An 11,062-nucleotide genomic window follows, 5' to 3' on the forward strand; every position below is an offset into this window, starting at 1 on the left:
TCATCAATAAAAGTCACAAAGTATAATGCTTCACCATGAGATTTTTCAGTCATGGAGCAAACATCAGTGTGAACAATATCAAGAACATTTTCTGCACGATGTGGAGGGAGTGTACGAAATGCAGCCCTATGTTGTTTGCCAGCAAAACAATGTGCACAGGGTTTTAAGGATATACCTTTCAACTCAGGGAGGTAGCGTGCATGCCCTTCTCACTCATATGCCCAAGCCTCTTGTGCCACAATTCAACCGAAGTGTCTTTTTCAACAATGTTCAACACCTCATTGCACAACTTGGTTTTAGTCACATAGAGATTACCTTGCTTACTTCCTCGAGCCACAATCAAAGAGCCTTTGGTGAGCTTCCACTTTCGTTCACCAAAATAATTAGGATGTTTGATATCATCAAGCTTGCCCACTGACAACAAATTCAGCCTTATGTCGGGAACATGCCTCACATCATCGAGCACCAATCTGCAACCTGTGTTTGTTTCAATGCATATAGAGCCCTTGCCAACAATTATTGACGAACCACTATTTCCCATCCTCACTTGGCCAGCAACACCACTAGTGTAAGATGTGAAATACTCCTTGTGTGATGTGATGTGGAAGGACGCACCTGAATCCACAACCCAACTCATGGCATCATCACGAACAACACTATAGCAATCTTCATCTTCAATGACTAGATAGTCCTCATCTGTTGCGGTCATGGCTGAACTGCTCTCAGCCTTTTGCTCGATTTTATTTATGAGTTTCCCCTCTGCAAGCTCTCTTTTGTACTTCCTGCGCTCGCTCTTTATGTGTCCCGGATTGCCACAATGAAAGCAAGTAATATCTTTTCTCTATTTTGACTTTGATCTCCCCCTGGATTTGCTTTTGCCTTGCTGAAATCTTTTATTGCTGTGTCCACGGTTCTCATTCTTCCCATGGATTTCAGCCACATACGCATCAGAAGAAGAGGCATCACCCTTTTCCTTCTTTCTGGCTTCTTCATTCAACATACTGTTCTTCACCATCTCCAAAGCCAGCTTCCCATCTGGAGCTGAATTGCTAAGTGACACAACAAGCGTGTTCCAACTATCAGGCATGGAACTCAGCAGCAACAATGCTTGCACCTCATCCTCAAAGTTGATCTTCATAGCTGAAAGTTGATTTATATGGCATTGGAAGACATTTAAGTGCTCAATCACACTTGTGCCATCTCGGTACTCAAGCTTTGCAAGTCTTTTGATCACCGAGGCTTTGTTCGTTGATGTCTTCCTCTCATACATAGACTCCAACTTCTGCCACATCTCATAAGCATTTGTGTCATTTGCAACATGGTGGAAAATATTGTGGTTGATGTACAACCGAATCATACCTACTGCCTTTTTGTGCAACACTCTTCATTCTTCTTCCGTGACACCTGTGGGTATCTTGTCTTTCACAATTGGCTCATAGAAATCCTTGCAATAAAGGATGTCTTCTATCATGGGCTTCCATAATGAGTAATTGGAAGAACCAAGTTTTATCATGCCACTTGTAGTAGCGCTTTCTTCCAAAGCCATTGTGAGCAGCACTTCCAGCAACAATCAAGCAACTGGGATTTGCAACCTTCTAAGCAACCAAGGCTCCGATACCACTATGTTGGGAATTAGCACACAAATGCACTTGTGATTAACTGATTCAAGGATCGTTGCTTAGCACGGAAGGAAACATATGCAGTAGCATATATGGAGGCAAAAAATTTTACTCAGCAAGCAAGACACTCCTCAGCCTAGTGTCTTATGGTAGGAGTAAGTTTCTGGATAGCACCAAGCATCAACAAACAGACACCAGATTTTTACGTGGAAAACCCCTCAACTTGAGGGGAAAAACCACGGGCCGAAGCCACCCAAATCCTCTTCCACTATTATCAAATGTGGGATACAAGAAGTTCTTCTCTAGACAGCACTAGAGGATCTCATACATCAAGATTTCTGAATCTTGGATGAAAACAACAAGATTTGGGGCTCAAGAACTAGGGATTGGAACAATCTCACCAAAGATGGTGGAACCGAAGCTTGAAGGAGGCAAGGTAGTGGATCTGGACCATCACAACCTTGGGGAGGAGCTCCCTTACTTCTTCCTTCAATCTTCCTCTTCTTCCCTTGCTCTTTTGGTTTTCTCTCTTCTTCTCTCTTGAAGGATGAACTGATTTTCGTCACTCTTGGTGGTGGCTGCTGGATGGAGGGTAAAGCATCCCCATCCACTCATGTGCAAAGTCCAAAATGACCCTAGGTCATAACCCTAATGCGTTGTGGGCTCATGCACCTCTTTGGGCTGCCTAAAAGGCCTCAAATGGTCATCTCCTCACAGCCCACATGAGGAGGATATCCCAACAAAATCTTGGGTCATTGCTTGATGGATTTGGCAGTATATTCATAGGAGAAGGTCCATGAAGCTGCGGAAGATGCATTCCTTCAGAATTTCAAGTGTATCCACTTAAACAAAAGAGGGTTTCAGAGGTAGAAAACGCAACGTCCACTATATACCACTAATCGTCCACCAAGTCAACAAAAACATCGTCATAAAACTAATTGGTTGACACAAAACAAAGGAAATCCATGTGCAAAACTGACATGAATTGATCATACAACAAACGTTCACCACACTATCAATTAATCAGTATCAAAGGACTGAAATTCCTTGTACGAGTTGCTATGGATGTTAGCAATAGGTCAATTCAGGCAGTTGAAACAACAGGGAGGGATAAGTTTAGCCGTGGTTCTAGGGAGCAAAACTTAGACCTAACAACAAACGACATAGCCACCAGACTCACAAAAAGTTTAGTGAGTACTACTCCAAGGAACGCCCTAAATCCTTACTATTAAGAAGACCACCAGATAAAAGAAGGTAGAGTCAATTCTTCAGTTCAATGAAGAAAGACACGAGCCATATAAATTGCAAACAGTTGAGTACTGAGAAGAACCAAGAGATAACAAATAAAATAAAGAAAAGTCAATTCCTCAGCCCAATACAATAGACACATGATGCAGATTAATTGGCAAACATTTGATGATCTCAAATTTTGCATCAGTTTGCGTAGGATTCAACCTACACAAAAAGTAATACGAGGGTTGGACTAGTGCGGATCCATCCCACCACGCTCACTCACTGCTGCTACACAGGGGAAAAAATGCTAATGCATTGCTGACCGGTAAATCATAGCTTCAAAAGCGCTCAACATCCAGTGGCATTATCTTTCCTCAGAGAAAAGAAGAGACTATGTTACTTTCAACTACTAGTAGTCATGCATGTACCTGTTGTTCAACAGTCCACTTGCAAGAGCTGAATTCAGAACTTTGCAAAAATTAGGCCAACATTTACCGCTGCCAGAAATTAAGCACCAAATTGCATTGCTAAGTAGGAGTACTAGTAATGCAAGTAAGAAGTGGGACACACAAACCAAGTAATAATTAAGACAACAAACGGTAGTTCCACTAAAGGTGATCTTACCTAGGATCAACCTGTTTCTTACATGTTGCAAGGCAAGGCATATCCAAAATAACAAAGCAGGGGACTAGAGAATAATTAGGAGCAATTACTTAGCAAAAGCATAGCCTTGTCAGTCGGTCATCGAGATCCCCAGAGTTGAACGAAGATCTGCCGGCGCCTTGTGGTATCTGTTGCAAGGCCAGCTGAGAGTCCGGGATGTTGATGGTGTAGCTGGAGAGAAGGTGGATGATCGTCGAAGGACGGCAAGCGACGAGGACAAAGTTCTAGTCCTTGATGAAATCAACAGTTTTAGAGATCTTCTCTACTTTTCTGTCCCTGATGTCGCACTTGTAGATATGAGCGGACGAACCATGATTTTCAATGAAGTAGATGTAGTTTGCCTCGATGCCTATGAACTTATCAGCATTGACAGCCAGGCACCTCTGATGACCAATGAAAATGTCAGACCCGCGGCAAGTGTTAGATGAGAAACAATACGATTGGTATTGTCGGAATCGCCTTAGCCATCGATCTGCCATCCAACAACCGCCAGGGGTACTTACCGCTTCGCGGGCTGCCGTTGTCTGTGAGCCGTCAATCTTCAGATGGACGAGCCGCGTGCGAGTGGTTGTTCAGAAGTTACTGTACCTTGCTGAACCTGTCGTTTTCATGCTTTTGCACTTTCTGTAGCCTTCTTAAGCCGCTCCGCTTGTGGAGTAGAGGCAGATTATTGTAATTCCGGGCTGTGCCCTTGAAGCCGCCGTGTTTCGGCTAGCTAACCCTTGCGAAAACTCCTCCAGATCTGAAATGAAAATCCTCCAAACTTCCCGTGAAATTCTGTGTTTTTCCTCTGTTTTCTGAATTCTAGCGACAGTCCTTAGTTCGATCCTGTCAAGTGGTAATTAGAGCCAGGTTATTGACCTCGGCGGTGGCGAATTGGGGCCAGATCCGATCTAGATGTGAAGGCGGCGGTGAGCAGCAGGGAGACGTACGGCGGCGGTAGATCGATCGGTAGCAAGGAGGTTTGCGGTGGAGGTTTCTGAAGAACACTTCTTCAGAGTAAAATCCCACCCAACCCACCCTTCTAGTGCTACTCTCTCGGCGGCCTACAGGTTGTGGCAACGGGAGATCTGGTCGGTGAGGCCTGGTTACCGGGGCACCGGTCGTAAAATCCCTCCTCTCCCACCCAGGAGCTGAGACGAGTGTTCTTTTGCGGGTTGAGCATCTCTGTTAGCCAACATGTCAAAACCTGAAGACACTATCGATACTGGCGCTCTGGAATTGGAATCCTTGCAATTGGACATCAAGACGTTGCATCAAGACAGGGAAGAGGACAAGAAAGAATTCTACGAATTCACGGCGTCAGTTAACAAGAATTTTGCCAGCATCCAGCGCAATTTTCAGAAGATTCAGGCCAGTCTGCAAAAGCTTACTAACAGCACTTGCAACGATGGGGATGAGGAAGAGGAAGAACCTCCATCTGCACAAGCGAGTAACCATGCTACTCCCCAGACTGTGCCTCCAGGAAGACCCAAGCAACTGCCAAGCAACCATCTTGCAGCAGACAAAGTTGCTGGATCGGCTGTGTTAGTGGATAAGGTGACTAACAAAGAACTGAATTCGGATGGGATGCCAAAAGGGCCCTACAGGCACCCCAACCATGTTACCAACAAACATGAAGTGCTCACTCCACAAAACCAGCAGGACAATGTTGCTAGACAACTACTAACAGTTGAAGAAATACCTGAAGAAACAGTTTTCAGAAGAGAAAATATTAGAAACAGACCTCATACACCTGATGTCAGAAGAAACATTCTCTCTGTAAAACCTGCAAAACTGAACATTGCTGAATTTGAGGGAAGTGATGCTGATTCTTGGATACAAAATGTGGAACAATACTTCTCCTCTGCCAGAACTCCTATTGAGCAAAGGACAGAAATTGTTGTTTCCTACCTGAAAGGAGAAGCCATGCAGTGGTGGAGAGGGACTGGCTTTCTGGTGCACAATATGCCCTGGCATAGATTCTGCAAACACCTAACTGAAAGATTTGCTACCACTTCAATCTGTGAGAATGTGAAAGCTTTTCATTAACTGTCACAAACTGGGACTGTAGCACAGTACATCACCTCCTTTGAGCAGCAAATGAACTTAATGAGAAGGGATAATCCTGCACTTCCAGATGATTACTACATGCATAGTTTCATTTCTGGGCTACACCCTTACATTTAAAGCCATCTTGAGTGTTTGGAACCAAAAACTTTACAGAAAGCAATGTGGTTTGCTAGAAGAATGGAAAAATATGTTCCTCCTCCTCCTCCTAGAGTTGTTTCTCCCTTTTACAAGAAACAGACAGTTGTGGAGTCTGCAAAACCACACACTCCCAGCAACAATACTACTACCGCTGTAATCCAACAAGCAAGAGAGAAAGGGATTTGCTATAAGTGCAGGGAACCTTGGTTTCCAGGACATAAACAGGTTTGCAAGATGTCACAGAAAGCCCAGATCCAAGCTTTACAACAACAAACTGAAGGAAATCCTGAAGTGATTTATATTGTGGATGCCGAGGAAGAACATTCAGAAAATGAAGAGGAAGATTCTGACAATGTTCAGTTGAAAATCTCCATGCATGCTGCTCATGGACAACCTGAGGATAAACCTATACACACTTTCTCTTTACTGGTCCAAATTGGCAGTACTACTGCTCTGGCACTAGTTGATAGTGGGAGCACAACCACTTTTTTGTCCCTAGAAATAGCTCTAAAATCTGGCTGTGTGATCTCACCAGTAAAGCATGTGAATGTGACTGTTGCAAATGGGGGCAAACTTGCCTGTGATTTTGCATGTTTTAAAACAGAATACTCCATCCAAGGACACAACTTTTCTTTAGATTTCAGAGTTCTTAAGCTGTGTGGTTATGATATGATCTTAGGGGCTGATTGGATGTATACACATAGTCCAGTCACCTTTGATCTACCTGAAAGGGAACTCACAATTAAGTTGATCTCTGGAGAAAGGATCACTTTCCACGATGAAACATTACCCAACAGTCCTTGTACTCCCATACTTCAAGATATGGAACATATTCTTGAAGATATGCTGTCTGGAGCATTAATGTGGATGCAACCAGTACAACTGTTTGAAAACAAAGAGCAACTGCATAAACCACAGGTGGACAAACTGCTAGAAGTATTCCAAGACATTTTCCAAGAACCCACAACACTTCCCCCCAAGAGGGACTGTGACCATGCAATTAACTTGGAACCTGGAGCCCCTGTAGTAAATCAGAGGAATTACAGAATGCCATACAATCAGAAAAATGCCTTGGAGAACATCATCAAAGAACTGATTGCAAAAGGAATAATAAGATTGAGCAACTGTCCATACTCTTCACCTGCTATTTTAGTAAGGAAAAGAGATATGACTTGGAGACTATGCATAGATTACAGAAAACTCAACCTGCACACTATCAAAAACAAATACCCAATTCCTATGATTGAGGATTTGCTTGATGAACTACATGGAGCATGTATCTTCACAAAAGTTGATTTGAGAAGTGGATATCATCAAATAAGAATGAAAGAGGAAGATATTGAGAAAACTACTTTCAGCACTCACATAGGACTGTTTGAATTCCTTGTTATGCCTTTTGGAGTGACAAATGGACCTCCGTCCTTCCACCAATTAATGCATTCTGTTCTTGGGCACTTACTAAGAAAGTGTGTCTTGTTTTTCTTTGATGACATCCTCATTTTCAGCAAGTCATACAAGGAACACTTGGAACATTTGCAGCTAGTATTTGAAGCTTTGAGAAAGCACCAACTATATGCAAAAATATCTAAGTGCACCTTTGCTCAAGATAAACTGGAATATTTGGGCTATGTTATTACTGCTGAAGGAGTTTCTACTGACCCAGCAAAGGTAGAAGCAATAGTTCAATGGCCCACTCCTGAAAATGTCACACATTTAAGGAGTTTTCTAGGCTGGCTGGCTACTACATAAGATTTATCAAAAATTATGGCATAACTTGCAAACCACTTTTTGAAGCATTAAAGAAGGATGGGTTTAAATGGGAGGCAGCTCAATAAAATGCATTCAGACAACTGAAAAAGCACATGACTTCTGCTCCTGTATTAGCAATGCCTGATTTCTCAATTCCTTTTGTCCTGGAAGCTGATGCTTCAGGTTATGGCATTGGAGCTGTGTTGATGCAAAGGGGACAGCCCATTGCTTTCCTAAGCAAAGCTATTGGACGAAAAGCTGCAGGGTGGTCAACTTATGACAAGGAAGCACTGGCAATCATCAAAGCAATCAAACAATGGAAGCACTATTTTGCTGCATCTTCCATAATCATTAGAACTGATCAACAAAGTCTGAAACATATTCAAGAGCAAAAGCTCACAGAGGGAATACAACACAAATTGCTCATCAAACTTTTGGGATATAAATTCAGAGTGGAGTACAAAAAAGGAAAAGAAAATAAAGTTGCCGATGCTCTTTCTAGAGTTAAATATGCTATATCTACTCTCAAATCCAGTGCAACCATTCTTGCTTGGATCACTGAGGTGGTAAAAAGCTATGAAGAAGATCCAAAATGCTCTGAATTAACTGCCCAGCTAGCCATTGCCCCAACAGGACACCCACCTTATACACTCACAAGTGGAGTTCTCAGGTACGAAGGGAAAATCCTTGTTGACACTCAAACTGACCTCAGGAAATCTCTCCTCACTTCTTTCCATGCTTCTGAACTAGGAGGGCACTCAGGAGAAAGAGCTACTTATCACAGGCTCAAAATCTTATTCACCTGGCCAGGAATGAGACAAGATGTGAAATCTTTTGTTCAGCAATACCGTGTCTGTCAACTCAACAAGGCTCATCACAATCCATACCCAGGGTTGCTACAACCTTTGCCAGTGCCAGATTTTGCTTGGACACATACCAGCATGGATTTTGTGGAAGGACTCCCTTTTTCTCACCACAAAAACCTCATCCTTGTAGTGGTGGACATGTTTACCAAATATGCCCATTTCATAGCTATGAAACACCCCATCTCTGTCCAGACAGTAGCTCAAACTTTCACTGATCATGTTTTCAAGTTGCATGGCCTGCCAACAGTGATTGTAACTGATAGAGATAAAATCTTCACAAGTAATTTGTGGCAAAGGTTATTCACTAAAATGGGAGTAAAATTGCACCTCAGCACCTCCTACCATCCTCAAATTGATGGTCAGACTGAAAGAGTAAACCAATGCTTGGAGAACTACTTGAGGTGCATGGATTTCTCTCAACCAACTAAGTGGTACAAGTGGCTATCCATGGCTGAGTGGTGGTATAACACCAGTTTCCACACATCTCTGAAGATGACTCCATTTCAAGCTCTTTATGCAAAACCTCCCCCATAAATAGCAGAACTTATGCTTCCTCCAGCAGAAGGTGAAGATCAACAAGCAGAAATGGACAAAGATTCCATTGCTGCTCAAATCAAGGACAATCTCCTCAGAGCTAAGGAAAGAATGAAGTTCTATGCTGATAAAAAGAGGTCTGATCGACAGCTTGAAGTGGGTGATATGGTATATGTGAAGCTGCAACCATATCAACATACCAGCCTGAGCATCCACAGGTTTCTCAAGCTACACTCCAAATACTACGGGCCCTTCAAAGTTCTGCAGAAAATTGGCCAGGTTGCTTATAAACTACTGCTGCCAGACGATTGTCAACTACACCCCACCTTTCACATCAGCCAGTTGAAGAAGCATATAGGACCTGATGCAGTCCCAAAACCCAAGCTTCCACTTTTGGATGATCAGGGCCATATCTTGATCAAACCCGAAACCCTGCTGGAAAGGAAACTGATCCCACGAGTCCAAGGTGATATCAGCATACCAGTGGTACAATGGCGGATCAAATGGGTCAACTTGTCGGTGGAGAATGCTACTCGGGAGGACGCGACTTTCATTCAAAAGGTTTTTCCCGATTTTCAGCCTTGAGGGCAAGTCTGTTCTCGTCCGGGGTGAATTGTCAGACCCGCAGAAAGTGTTAGATGAGAAACAGTATGATTGGTATTGTTAGAATCGCCTCAGCCATCGATCTACCATCCAACGGCTGCCAGGGGTACTTACCGCTTCGCGGGCTGTCGTTGTCTATGAGTCGTCGATCTTCAGATGGACGGGCCGCGCACGAGTGGTTGTTCAAAAGTTACTGTACCTTGCTGAACCTGTCGTTTTCATGCTTTTGCACTTTCTGCAGCCTTCTTAAGCCGCTCCGCTTGTGGAGTAGAGGCAGATTATTGTAATTCCGAGCTGTGCCCTTGAAGCCACCGTGTTCCGGCTGGCTAACCCTAGCTAAAACTCCTCCAGATCTGAAATGAAAATCCTCCAAACTTCCCGTGAAATTCTGTGTTTTTCCTTTGTTTTCTGAATTCTAGCGACAGTCCTTAGTTCGATCCTGTCAGAAAATGGCATAGTTGTTGATGGTGTCCACATCCTCCAGCTTACCTAATTCAATGTATGTGTTAAACATAAAGAATGATCCCTCTGCAGTCCCGGCAAGCAACATTTCTCTGCCCAAAGCTATTGGAAAACAAAGGTCCTTTTCATCTGGAGGCATCAACGATCTGCATAAACGAGCAATCTGGGCATGCCCTATAGTGTCGGAGTAGACACCGCCCACGACCGCATTACGGAAGAAAACATAAGCTGCTTGCGGAACCTCGTGGACGACGGAACACTTATTGTGGGGATGGGCCAAGTAAATACTGTGAGATGAGTCGTCGAACAAGGTGAGCCCGAGGGCAGAGTTGGCAAGGGAGACAGCAGCGTGTCCCACCTCGAGGGGCACAGGCGCCATGAAACGGATGACGACGCCGGTGAGAGGGTTGAGGACGCTGGCAGAGTGAGGAGGGCTTTTGTCCGCCAGGACCAAGTAGCCATTGCGAGTGGTGGCTACGACGTAGTGGTAGTTGAGCAGCGGGATCTTTCTATGGACGAAGCGGCCGCTGTCAGTGTTCAGCAGGAGCAGCTTCCCTTCGCTCTAGAAGTCCTCGTCGAGGATGATCCACCGGCGCGGGTGGAAGCGGTGGGTCGGAGGTGTCGCTCATAGGGTCATCGGCGGCGGCACGCCAGCCGGGGCAAATGGCGCTGAAGTGAATGTAGCAGTCGAGGTCGTTGGTGGATAGGAGGGAGTCGCCGACGCGGCGGACGAGGCCGGGCGGAAGCGTGGACCATTTGGACCAGTCTTCCGCCATCATGGCCGGAACCACCGGCGAGGCTTGGGGAAAACTCGGGTCTTCCTTAACCATTTTGGCCTGCGGAAGAAGAGCAGGGGTGGCCAAGGGCGGTGGAATGTCACCGGGCGCGACCGCCATTGCCGCATGCACCAGTTCTTGCGACATTAGCGCGCCTCTTCTAGTCTAGTCACAAAACCCTAATGTCTGACTCTGATCCTCCCTGTGAAAAACAAAAGGCACATATTTTTGTAAATAAAACTGAAAATTAGCACACAATCGCACATAAGGGAAGAACTGGAGCAGGATTAAGCTACCAGATCTACAGATCAGAGCGCCAGCAGAGCAGAACAGATGAGATACAAATGAAACGCAGGGTCCGGCTCCG

At 44.5% G+C, this 11,062-nt stretch overlaps 1 pseudogene; it reads right to left on the bottom strand.

Annotated features, from left to right (window-relative positions):
* Positions 1-9,899: 9,899 nt before the first annotated feature.
* LOC123191763 (uncharacterized) lies at positions 9,900-10,842 on the bottom strand (annotated as a pseudogene).
* Between the last annotated feature and the right edge of the window lie 220 nt (positions 10,843-11,062).

Source organism: Triticum aestivum, chromosome 2A, assembly GCF_018294505.1.
Source record: "Triticum aestivum cultivar Chinese Spring chromosome 2A, IWGSC CS RefSeq v2.1, whole genome shotgun sequence".
Lineage (NCBI taxonomy): Eukaryota > Viridiplantae > Streptophyta > Magnoliopsida > Poales > Poaceae > Triticum > Triticum aestivum.